The 14160-nt window shown below is 37.2% G+C and overlaps 1 long non-coding RNA gene across 1 annotated transcript; it reads left to right on the top strand.

Annotated features, from left to right (window-relative positions):
* The first annotated feature begins 979 nt into the window (after window positions 1-979).
* Window positions 980-3748, top strand: LOC118762468. The gene is made up of 3 exons (XR_004998219.1): window positions 980-1068; window positions 3528-3531; window positions 3739-3748. It is a non-coding gene; the product is annotated as an uncharacterized LOC118762468 (long non-coding RNA).
* The last annotated feature ends 10412 nt before the right edge of the window (window positions 3749-14160 follow it).

The following is a 14160-nucleotide window of genomic DNA, read 5'->3' as shown; positions in this document are numbered from 1 at the left end:
GGAAGCGTTGAATGTTTCATATTATTCTTATAGTTGTTGTTTGGCTTATTGGCTCTAGTGTGTTACATGGGGTTAGGACAATTTATTGTGTTATGAGTTGCTGTATGATTAGGTTGTGTGTGCCTAGAAGTTTTGGTGTGTCGTTTGGTGTCTTGACTAATTCTTTTTGACATGTATGGTCGATCCAAGTCAGTTCGCTTACTGTAACATTGAGTTTGTATGTAGTGTGTATTATTAGTGGTGGAATTGGCAGAGTTGGGCATACCAGAGTTGTCTTTGTATTGAATTTCCTCTTGGTAACTAGTCTTAGTGAAAGCAGTATTGTAATAGGGTGCATGTGATTCATAAATTTCTGTAGTAGCGGATAGTCTAGAAATTCTAATTAAAATACCCCTAACTAATCCTCATATTATAGAGTGTGGATTGTTGGTTGCTACATTAATATACTTAATGTTTTTAGGTTTATGATAAGGTTCATATAATGCAGTATGAAATCTGAAGGTAATGTCAAGGAAGTTTGCTCTACGGTAATCTTTTCCAATAGTGATGTTGAATCAGAAGTTCTTAAATAGTTTAAAGAAATGTTTCCTATGACTTTCTAGTTGTATTTTACTTCTTTGGTCCGGGAAGAATAGAGCATCATCCCTATGTTGACTTTCACCGATTTTCAGAAATGAAGACCGTATTAATGAATGGATGCATATTCTGACCATGTCTCTGACTTGTGCAGAGTCGGATGATCCCGTCGCTATGTTGAAGGCATTCTCTCTAGCTGACCTATTCCAGAATTTATTAATGTGGCTCGGATATGTGTGGGCCTTTATACGTCCATACCTACTAACGGTTATATCTAATACTTTTTTTGCTGTATTGTGTATTTGTTTCTTTTTGTATCTGATATTTGTTATGGATCTTCTATAAGTATGAAACTGTATATTGTAATTTGTCATTTATATATATGAAAATAAAAAAGAAATCTCGTGAAACAGTTTATTTTAATGAGATGCCTCTTGAAATCACCTGAGGAGATACATCTACACCGACTGATACACCTAAACCAGATGTTCAGTAACCTACCTGCGAGGCGTTAATGCCAGTGATCAATAAAATATCTCATAGCTTCCATCTTTCCATCTCTCTCATTAATCAAATAATCAATGAACACTGAGCCAATGAACATGTTTTACCAGCAAACTACCAGGTGTATACCAGACGATATTTTAATTATTAATTACATGTGTGCGTGTGTGAGAGAGAGTGTGTGTGTATTATATAATCAAGACACCATCAAGAAGAATGGAGAAATATGCCAATTCAAATTTTTTTATTAAAGTACTATCCTCATTAAATTCCAATCCAACTCATTTCTGTTGGATAAGTGTCCTGATTTCGTTCTACCTTTGAATGGATATACACTGCAACTGGTTTAATTTAAAACAACTAAATGCACATAACTGCTACATCAAAGGACACTAGGATTCCAGCAGAAACACGTGTCGGGTTGGAATTTGATGAAAATAATCTGTTATAATAATGAGCTTGTTTGTAAGTTTGTCCAAAATCATGCAATAAGGAAGTAGCAGTGTAAGAGTAAAAAAAAGAGAAGAGGCAAAATGGTAATAACAATGAGAGAGGGAGTGGTATCAAACAGTGCATTTTCCTCTCTCTCTCTCTCTCAACAAAAGCTTTTTCACTTTATTAATGAACAATACTTCTCTCTCTTTCTCTCACTCTCTCTCTCTTTTTCTCACTCTTTCTCTTTCTCTCACTCTCATTCTTTCACTCTTTCTCTCTTTCTCTCACTCTCTCTCTCTTTCTCTCACACTCTCACACTCTCTCTCTTTCTCTCACTCCCTCTCTCCCTATCTATCTATACACACACACACTCACTCTCTGTCTCTTTCTTTTTCACTCACTCTCTCTCTCTTTCTTTTTCACTCACTCTCTCGCTCTCCCCCCCGCCTCTCTCTCTCAACAACAATATTTTCATTTTTATTCGATGGACGATATAATATATATGAACTTTAAATTTAAGCATTTGAAAAGTTGAGAAATTAAAATTAAATCAAAATGTTAAAATCAAATTTAAAAGAAAATAACGAATGTGGAAGCTATTATAGGAAAGAAGTGTGGGTATTAAGTCCAAATGGTAAATGAGTCTGAAGAGAGAAGATGTAGTACTGATCATGGTGAAGTATAGTGGTGGTGGATCCATGGTGCAAGGACAGGTTGAAGACAGTGAGGTATTCGACAGAGTGGTTGGTAGAGCAAAAGCAGTAGACAATGGGGTGTTTTTATGCATATGGATATCCCATAGATGCTCAGTAAATTGGTTGGCTAGATGACGGCCCAACTGACCAACATATAAAGAGTCACAAAGAGTACATTGGATGCAATAGATAATGTTGGAAGAAATGCAGGAAAAAGAGTTCCAGATGTGGATAGTGTGTTGATTGGTTTCAGTGAAGGAGGTGGTGTTGGTGATGAACGGACAAGTGTGATAATGGGGTCTGGTGCAAGGGAAGGATCCAGGATGGGTGGAAATTGGGGTGGGGAAGAGGATACAGACCAGTAAGTCCCATAGGTTATGAGCACATTTGAAGGAGGGCAGGGGTGGGTTAGGGAAAACAGGGACAGTGGTAGGATTAGATTGGAAGCAACGGAAAGCCCACAAGATTTCCTGATGAAGGGATAGGGTGGAAGGGTAGAAAAGGAAGGGAAAGAGGATGCAGTTTGGAGACAGGTGTGGGGAAGGAGAGAGGGATGAAGTGCAAGCAAACATGGATTAAGGTGGCCTGGACAAGGGTAGAGGGGCATCTGCAGAGAGTAAACAGGAGAACCCGGTGTTGAGACTGTGTCTCAAAATCCTGGTCGCAGCTGCACAGACGTTGGAGATGGAGGAAATGGGAGAAGTGATATCCCGTTTAGTGTGGTAGGAGTGGGAGGAGGAAAAGTTGAGGTAGAGGTGGGAGTCAGTAGGTTTGAGGAAGGGCAAAAATGGTGAGAGAGTTGGCAAGGAGAGAGAGATGTCAAGGAAGTTGACAGGAGTGTCGGAGATGAGAGAGATGAACTCAAGGGAAGGATAAAAGGTAGAAACGAAAGAGATGAAGTTAGTGGGTTATTCATGGGAGAGGGAGATAGCGCCAATGTGGTCATCTATATACTGACCATATAGCTCTGGGATCAGTCTGGAGATTTGTGAGAAGATTTGAGCCTTGACAGAAGCAACAGATATGTCAGTGAAGGGTTCATTCTCATTCCCATGGCAACCCTAAATACCTGCTGGTTGACCTTGTCAACGAACATGAAGCAGTTCAGTATGAGAATAAGTTCCACGAAAATGAGATGAGTAAATGTTCTGGGTGTGAGGCCAGTGTGATGGTTGAGGGAGTACTGGAGGGCTAGCAGGCCGTCATTGTGGAGGATGATGGTGTATAGGATTTTTATGTTCATGGTGAAGAAGAGGTGGAAGGAATCAGGAGGGAAGGAAAAGGAATGGAATAGTTGAAAGGTGTGGCTGGTGTCAGGTATGTTAAGCAGGAGGGAAGCGATTAAAAGGGAAAGGATGAGGTCAAGGTATTTTGAAATGTTTTCCATGGGACAGTTACAGGTGGAAACGATGGGGTTGCCGGGGTTGTTAGGTTTATGGATTTTGGTGGGGAAATAGATGGTGGAGGTACAAGAAGTTCAGATGATGACATTGGTGGCAATAGGGAGGAAAGAAGAAGACAAGACAAGGTCACACATGGTAGAGGACATGTGCTGCTGGTAGGAGGGGACAGGATCAGAGCTGAATGCATATATATATATAGATATATATATATATATATATATATATATGTATATAAAAAAATTTTTTTCAGGATAAGATAAAAAACCAAGGCTGTGAAGATTTTAGAACATTTATAAATAGATCTTACAGCTATTTCCAGGATATTTATTATATCCCTTCATCAGAGACGGTATGAGAAAATGGTTAAGCAATATTTTCTCACACCGTCTCCGATGAAGGGACATAATAAATATCCTGGAAACAGCTGTAAGATCTTCTATTTATAAATGTTCTAAATTCTTCTCAGCCTTGGTTTTTTTTTTATCTCATTCTGAAAAACAATATTTCTATATATATACATGGAGATATATGACCTACGTTGGACTCCTTATTCACATAATCATTGAACCTGGAGCTTAACTATGGTCTGTCCATAGCACTTACTCAGCTTTACCTGACACCTTGTGGGTCTTACTGACATCATTACCTCTCATATTTCACTTTGAACTATATATATATATATATATATATATAAAGTCATAAATGAGAGAAACAGTTTTATGAAATTTTATTTAGCAATAAGAAAATTAAAATATCACAACAAATTGTTTCATAATTTAATAAACTAATTACTTACATGTCTGCATTAATGCAAAATGCACAAAATATTTCAAAATAATGCAGATTTTAAGCAACGTTAGGTGAAAGAAAGTCTTTGTATTACCATGTATTCTATGCTATGTAGAATGATACATTATGCAGCTTTTTTTACAAGTACTTGAATCCATATATTATGACTAAAGTGTATATATATATATATATATACATATATATATATATATATATATATATATATATATATATATATATATATATATATATATATAAACACACACACACACACACACATACATATATATATAAACATATAGATAAAGGTAGATATGGCTATTCTATGGGCTTACCCTGGGTTTCACATCCTTAAAGGGCTTTGCTTTACAGCGTTTTTCAGACCCCAAAACTGTTGTTGACCTATGGCCTTTCTAACAAAACATTCTTTTGGATTCATGATATATATATAAACATAAGCATACATGTGTGTATACATGCACGCACATGCATGTGTGTTTGTGTGGACACTCACACATGAACTGGTGCTTTTGTGCATATTGCAGGAGACAGAGATTATGAGAATAGAATATTCTTACCTGTACGAACATTGCCATAAACTGCTACCATAAGAAGAAAGAGAATCTTTTTCTGCATTTTTTTTCTTCTTTTTTTACTCCGTTCTTTGAAGTAAGATTTTCACTGTTGCACATCTGACTGCTGACCGTTCTGTAAATATCTGATCTTTTTATGTAATTGTGAATCACTCATGCTTCTCACTTTTCATTTCTGTTCAGTATTGATTAATAAAATATTATGAATAGTACATTATGGAAATATCGGATCATTCATCTTCTTTTATGCAAATCCTTATCTTATTAATTCATTTAAACTGAAGTAACAAATGAATAGAATTGATTTGCCGATTTTAAAAGTAAACAAGCTGAAACTAGTTATATCTACCTTTTCTATTTACATATTTATGTAACTTGTTTTTGTTGTTATTATTTAGCACCAAGTCAGTTCTGATTAAGCAGGCGTTTGATCAAATTCATTCAAGCTATGGATATCCTGTGTTTTCTTTTCCCTGTGCCAGGGAAAATCAAGAAATTGTGTGACAGAAGTATGTACAGATGGTGGGACAGGAGTATTTACACATAGTGATTCTGAAAAAAGACATGGGAGTGCTACTATGAAACATCCTGAAGGGGTGATAGAATTGCTAAATCGTTGACAGAGCGGCTAACCAGCTTCTGTTCCTGTGCTACATAAAAGGCGCCATTCGAGTGTGATTATTACCAGCGTCACCTTACTGGTACTTGTGCCCCGTGCTAGTAGGGTGCTAAAAGCACCATCCAAGTGTGATTGTTGCCAGAGCAGCTAACTGGCTTCCATGCTGGTGGCATGTAAAAGGCACCATTCGAGTGTAATTATTACCAGTGTCACCTTACTAGCACTTGTGCCGGTGGCACGTGTAAAAACATTCGAGCGAGGTCATTGCCAGTGCCGCCTGATTGGCCCCTGTTCCGGTGGCACATAAAAGCACCCACTACACTCTCGGAGTGGTTGGCATTAGGAAGGGTATCAGCTGTAGAAACTCTGCCAGATCAAGATTGGAGCTTGGTGCAGCCATCTGGTTTGCCAGCCCTCAGTCAAATCGTCCAACCCATGCTAGCATGGAAAGAGGACATTAAACGATGATGATGATGATGAGATTTCTGTGTATTTGCACATCCTCAGTAGCAAGCATCCACTAGCTTAGTAAAATTTCACCTGTACTAATATAGAAAAACAGTGATTAATAAATCACTGGTGTTACAAATAGCTGGGCAGGCTGGCTAAAAAAAGCTGGCAGGCTTGCACAGTTTTTGTCTTCAAATGATATTTTTCTGTGCTTTTTGGCATTATATACTCTTTTACTTGTTTCAGTCATTTGACTGTGGCCATGCTGGAGCACACCTTTTTGTTGAGCAAATCAACCCCAGGACTTATTCTTTGCAAGCCTAGTACTTATTCTATTGGTTTCATTTGCTGAATTGCAAAGTTACGTGAACATGAACACACCAGCATCGGTTGTCAAGCGATGTTGTGGGGGACAAATACAGACATACAAACATATACACACACATACATATATATATATATATATATATATATATACATATATAGGACAGGCTTCTTTCAGTTTCCGTCTACCAAATCCACTCACAAGGCTTTGGTTGGCCCAAGGCTATAGTAGAAGACACTTGCCCATGGTGCCATGCAGTGGAACTGAACCCGGAACCATGTGGTTCGTAATCAAGCTACTTACCACACAGCCACTCCTATGCCTAAATATAAACAAACTAACATTTGTCTTTATAGAAGTATCAAAATGTGTTTTGTACAATACAAATAAGAAGATATTTTTTCAAATGCAGAATTGCTGTTAGAACAGCAGAAATATTGGGTAAATTACTCTTACAAAGCAGGAAAATTTGTCAACAAACAGGCTGTTGACTAATTTTTCTGCATTGTAAAGGTAATGCAATTCTGCATTCGTAAAAAATGTTATGTATTTTTCTTGCCAAACATGTGAAAAAGGCATTTGTAAAATACCTTTCAATGAAAGTGGTGGTGGTGGTGATGATGGGGGTATCTGAGCTACAAAACATTGAGAACAATTTGTAAAGTTTTATTTTTAATAATTCCAATGTATCCTTATATATTTTTAACATTGTAAACTGTGATTTGGCTACTATTTATTGCTAATTTGAGCAACCACTTACAGACTTTCTCTGTTTATCTCTAAATACCCAATGAGTAAAATTTTATAAATTTTCTCTCATAAGCAAATATTTATCCCCCATCTAGCTTCATCAAAATCCATAGAAAAGAGGAAGAAAAACCAGATGAACAAAACTTTACAAGTTCCAGCATGAGATTTTCTTATTTATTTATATTTACTTATATTTATTTTTCTGTTTTTGTTTTGCAACACTGTATTCAAATAATTGATTTAAAATTATCTTGACTACAATAAATATGATTAAAGAGGCAAATATTAGTAGCTGTACATTTAGGGACTTAACAAATAAAAACTAATTGGTGAATGTAGTAATAAAAGGATCACAAACAAACACACACACACACACTCTCTCTCACACAGCTCCAAAAATTGCAAAGAGAAAATGGAGTTATCTTTCAAATCTATTCTGCAATCTGGGATTATTATATATTCATCATCATCATCATCGTTTAATGTCCGCCTTCCATGCTAGCATGGGTTGGACGATTTTGACTGAGGGCTGGTGAACCAGACGTCCACACCAGGCTCCAATCTTGATTTGGCAGAGTTTCTACAGCTGGATGCCCTTCTTAAAGCCAACCACTCCGAGAGTGTAGTGGGTGCTTTTTACGTGCCATCGGCACGGGGCCAGTCAGGCAGTACTGGCAATGACCTCGTTCAAATCTTTTTACACATGCCACCGGTACAGGTGCCAGGAGGGCGACGTTGGTAACGATCACGCTCGAATGGTGCCCTTTTACGTGTCACTAGCATGGAGCTAGTTGGCTGCTCTGGCAACGATCACGCTCAGATGGTGCTCTTGGCACCCTACTAGCACAGGCACAAGTGCCAGTAAGGCGACGCTGTTAACGATCACTCTCGAGGGTGCCCTTTTATGTGCCACTGGCACGGAAGCCGGTTAGCTGCTCTCTCAACGATCATATCTGTCAACAACATTATATATATATAATATCCAGTGATTTTAAGAGGTATGAAAAGGATATCTTGTTTTGATATTATACTTTTACTTATTTCACACACATCACAAACTCTTGGGTGTTTTTTAGATGAATTCTTTATGATTCTTTATTTCTCCACAGACTTCATTACCATTATATTCTATAACCTCTGCATTTTCACTCATTCTTTTCAATTGTCTTTTCAAACTTATTTGAATTTTCAATCTAATGTAATCCACACTCTCTCAAAAATGTATTTCTGCAAAATGTTATCTAAAAAAAAATGTGTAGAAAAAGAAACAGCAAAAAAATTTGAAAATGGGGATGAAATTTCTGAAGGGTCCACCCCCAACCCACCCCCATTTTCCAAACCAAAAAAAAGCGGGTTGTGGCATATTAGGAGGTCACCATGATTCATTCAAGGGAGAAAAAAAAATTCCCAATGATTCCAGGATATGGTGGGATGTTCGAGTTTCCTACCCACCCACCTCTTTTTTCTGAACAAAATAAGGGATTTGCGGCACAAAAGGAAGTCAGGTTACTTGATTTTGTGAAAAAAATCCAAGTTTTTTCTTAGTGAAAAACATGCAGGTGAAAGTATCGAAATATACCTATATATATATGTATATGTAGATATGTATGTATATACATCATATATCATCATCATCATCATCGTCGTTTAACATCCACTTTCCATGCTAGCATGGGTTGGATGATTTGACTAAGGATTGGCGAACCAGATGGCTGCATCAGGCTCCGATCTTGAATCTGGTATAGTTTTTACAGCTGGATGCCCTTCCTAACGCCAACCACTCTGAGAGTGTAGTGGGTGCTTTTACATGCCACCAGCACAAGGGCCAGTCAGGCAGTACTAGCAACGGCCATGCCCAAATGGTCTTTTTATTTATATGCCACCTGCACACTGGCACAAATGCCAGTAAGGCAACGTTGATAACAATCACGCTCAAATGGTGCTTTTTACGTGCCACCGTCATGGACACCAATTAGCCATTCTAGCAACGATCACGCTCGGATGGTGCTCTTAGTGCTCCACTAGCATGGATGCCAGTCATCGAATTTGATTTCGATTTCACTTGCCTCGACAGGTCTTCACAAGCAGTGTCCAATGAAGGAAGGGTATGCATAAGTGGGCTGGTTACACCCCTGGCATAGGCCACAAGGTCATGGTCTCATTTGGCTTGCCGGGTCTTCTCAAGCACTGCATATTTCCAAAAGTTTCAGTCACTAGTCATTGCCTTGGTGAGGCCTAATGTTCGAAGGTCGTGTTTCACCACTTCATCCCAGGTCTTCCTGGGTCTACCTCTTCCACAGTTTCCCTCAACCGCTAGGGTGTGGCACTTTTTCACACAGCTATCCTCATCTATTCTCGCCACATGACCATACCAGCGCAGTTGTCTCTCTTGCACACTACAGCTGATGCTTCTTAGGTCCAACCTTTCTCTCAAGGTACTTACACTCTGTTGAGTATGCACACTGACGTTACACATCCATCGGATCATACTGGTTTCATTCCTTGCGAGCTTATGCATGTCCTCAGCAGTCACGGCCCATATTTCACTGCCATGTAGCATGGCTGTTCGCACACATGCGTCATACAGTCTACCTTTTACTCTGAGCGAGAGGCCCTTTGTCACCAGCAGAGGTAAGAGTTCTCTGAACTTTGCCTAGGCTATTCTTATTCTAGCAGCTACACTTTCAGTGCACCCTCACCCACTACTGACTTGGTCACCTAGGTAATGGAAGCTATCAACTACTTCTAGTTTTTCTCCCTAGAATGTGACAGAGGTTGTTCTCTGCACATTTTCAGTGTTTATTGCTCCTGAGCATCTACCACATACAAAAGCTATCTTCCCAGTTAGCCTTCCTTTGATATTGCTGCACCTCTTATGTGTCCATAGCTTACACTGGGTACATCGTATAGAGTTTCTACCTACGCCTTTTCTACAGACCAAGCAGGGCCATCTACCTGAAGGGATATGTGGTTTGCCTGCCTTCCTACTTATTAGGACTTTGGTTTTGGCTAGGTTGACTCTAATCCTTGTTTTCACACCTGAAACTTCTCCTCTAGTTCTGATAGTGACTCACTATCGTCAGCATAGAGGAGCTCCCAGGGGCAGTATATCTGGGTTTCTGCGGCCGATAGGTATTTATATTTTTTTAGATTTTAATTATTTCTGTGGGAGGGTTTTGGAACATAACACCCATGATAGTTGAGGGATTACTGTATATATATATAATATATATATATATATATATATATATTATATATATATATATGTATGTATATTGTGACCACCTTCGGTCATGAATGACCATGGGATTGCACCTAGAAAGTTACCCTCCGAGGCACAAGTCTGGGCAAAGTTGTTTATGGAAGACCAGCAGTCGCCCACCCATATCAGCCTCCCCTCTCCCTACCACCGATGTTATCCAAGGGGAAGGCAAAGGCCAATACAGCTTGGCACCAGTGACATTGCAGCTCATTTATTAACGTGCAAGAGCACTCCACAGACATGTGTACCCTTAACATAGTTCTCGGGGAGATTCAGCGTGACAAGGCTGGCCCTTTGAAATACAGGTACAACAAAAACAGGAAGAAAGAGTGAGAGAAAGTTGTGGTGAAAGAGTACAGCAGGGTTCACCCCTTACCCCCCCCCTGCCGGAGCCTCGTGGAGCTTTAGGTGTTTTCACTCAATAAACACTCACAATGCCCGGTCTGGGAATCGAAACCGCGATCCTACGAACACAAGTCCGCTGCCCTAAAAACTGGGCCATTGCGCCTCCACATATATATATATATATATGTACAAGATAAGAAAATGGAGAAATACATCTAAATCAAATATCAATTACCAGATAATACTCAATCACATACTTTATTAAACCACCACATAAGAGATTGTAGGGTTAAATATAAAAAGCAGAACAAATCAGTGTACATAAAGGAATGTACATAAAAAAGTGTACATAAAAGAGTAATGTTGTATAATAAGCAGAATATATATAAAAGAGAATATAAATATAAGTAAATATAAATATAAGTATAGGTTACATCTTACAGCTGTTTCGGCCATGTAGATAAGTATGTCTCATTTTACCAATATTAGCCCTTTATGGTTGGTCAATATATAGATATAAATGAGACATTTACAAAAATATCATAAGGCCTCTTCGGAGATTATGTAATATAATATAAATCAGTCTACATATATACCCACATGGGTGTGGGAGCATACCCATAATACAACATATACATATGAGTGCATATACTCACACTCCTATACATATAAAAATATACATATACATAATTATATAAATAAATAATATAAATTAGTAAACATATATATGTGTTCCACACTCAATGTCTCAGTTTTTTGACTTAATATTGTGATAATAAACATACACAAATTAGTACCTAGATGCAAATATACATAGTCAATAGTACATTATATTACTTCATATGAAGTAATATAAGCACTTTTTTATTTACATTCCTTTATGTACACTGATTTGTTCTGCTTTTTATATTTAACCCTACAGTCTCTTATGTGGTGGTTTAATAAAGTATGTGATTGAGTATTATCTGGTAATTGATATTTGATTTAGATGTATTTCTCCATTTTCTTATCTTGTATTAGTAATTTGTGGTAAATCATTTTACCTTTGCCCATATAATACAGTAAATGAATTGATTGCATCACAATCATTAACATTTATGTATTAACTTTGTTGGGTACTTCACTAGCAGTATATTGGATATACGTTATCCCATAGAGGGTTGCATTTACAACCCCTATCTCAATTTGTATATATGCAAACTTAACTGTATATGGTGCAAACTTAACTGTATCTATTATTATTATTATTATTATTTTTATTATTATTATTATTATTATTAATATTAATAGTAATTTTTATTAACTTTCATAGCTTTAGAATTTTATGAACTGAACCATGGTTTTAATTATTATTTTTCATCTCCCTATGTGTTAGTTTTTTTAAAAAAACTATTAGCCAAATATGTATAATATCGGTACTTATTAATATTAATATATACACTGATATATATTTTGTTTTATTTTGTTCTGTTTACCTTCCTTTATTGTACCAATGAGTATTATATTATAAGTGTAGCATTATGATGTATAAGTTTTTATATTTTACATTTTTATATTTTTATATTTATATGTATATGGTTATATAATATTTTCACAATTATAACAAATTTAATTTAATTCTCTGAAGAGGCCGTGGGGCATCCTTGTTAATGCCTCATTTATACCTGCCTTTATGGCTTAGAGGTTAAATGAGGTATGACTGCCCTCACTGCCGAAACAGCTGTCAGTTTTGATTTAATTGCATATTTATATTGAAATTTTTTACTTATATCTCTTTATCTTTTTACTATTACTGTATATCTCATTTTGTATAATGCCTTTACTCATATGTAATGGTGTATTAAAGTATTGATTGGGTATCATCGGATAGTTGATGTTTTATTGATTTAAGTATGTTTCTCCATTCTCTAATTTTGTTGTATATATATATATAATATATATATATATATATATATATATATATATTATATATATTATATTTATTATATTATACATGGGACACATTGGTGCAAAAGACAGCAAAACATAATGCACCCAAAGTGATAAATTATTTATTGAAAGAGTGGATCAATTAACCAATAGATATGGACATTGTTATTTCTAGCGTACTATAAACAAATAAGCCTACTTATTTTCATGGTTGAATCGATTGTCATCAAAATAAATGACAGCATTAACAGTGCCACTAGTAGCAGTATAAACATTTACATAAAACTCATTTAAATGACTTCTATTCCCGCTAATACGACAACCACTGGTGTCAACAATGTTACTAATATGACCAAGATTCCAGAGATGACCACTGAAGAGTGTCTGCAATTAGGTCACGGTAAAAACTACACTATCATAGAAATTTTCTTCCTAACCAGATGGTTCTGGGTTCAGTCCCTCTGAGTGGCACCTTGGACAAGTGTCTTCCTTCTATAGCTTGTGGATGGATTTGGTAGACGGAAACTAAAAGAAGCCCATTGTGTGTGTGTGTGTATCTTTGAGTCTGTGTTTGTCCTCCACCACCACTTGACATCTGGTGTTGGTGTGTTTATGTCCCCATAACTTAGCAGTTCAGCATAACAGACCAACAGAATAAGTGTCAGGTTTAAAAAGAAAGAAAAAATAATTACTAGGGTCAATTCATTCCACTAAAAATTTTCCAAGGCAGTACCCAGCATGGCTGCAATCTAATAACTGAAATAAGTAAAAGATAAACTATCTCATACTCTTTACTCTTTTACTCTTTTACTCTTTTACTTGTTTCAGTCATTTGACTGCGGCCATGCTGGAGCACCGCCTTTAGTCGAGCAACTCGACCCCGGGACTTATTCTTTTGTAAGCCCAGTACTTATTCTATCGGTCTCTTTTGCCGAACCGCTAAGTAACGGGGACATAAACACACCAGCATTGGTTGTCAAGCAATGTTAGGGGACAAACACAGACACACAAACGCACACACGCATATATATATACATACATATATACGACGGGCTTCTTTCAGTTTCCGTCTACCAAATCCACTCACAAGATTTGGTCGGCCCGAGGCTATAGTAGAAGACACTTGCCCAAGGTGCCACGCAATGGGACTGAACCCGGAACCATGTGGTTGGTAAGCAAGCTACTTACCACACAGCCACTCCTGCGCCTATGTTAATAAATCGATACATGTTAATAAATCGATACATATTTTGGGAAATATTTCAATTAGTCAAACATAGGCACAGCAGTGGCTGTGTGGTAAGTAACTTGCTTACCAACCACATAGTTCCAGGTTCAGTCCCACTGCATGACACCTTGGGCAAATGTCATCTACTATAGCCTCGGGCCAACCAAAGCCTTGTGAGTAGATTTGATAGACAGAAACTGAGAGAAGCCTGTCATATATATATATACACATACCTACACACACACACATACATATAT

The sequence above is a fragment of the Octopus sinensis genome, linkage group LG3 (assembly GCF_006345805.1).
Source record: "Octopus sinensis linkage group LG3, ASM634580v1, whole genome shotgun sequence".
NCBI classification, from domain to species: domain Eukaryota; kingdom Metazoa; phylum Mollusca; class Cephalopoda; order Octopoda; family Octopodidae; genus Octopus; species Octopus sinensis.
This window is presented reverse-complemented; position numbering and strand designations above follow the sequence as displayed.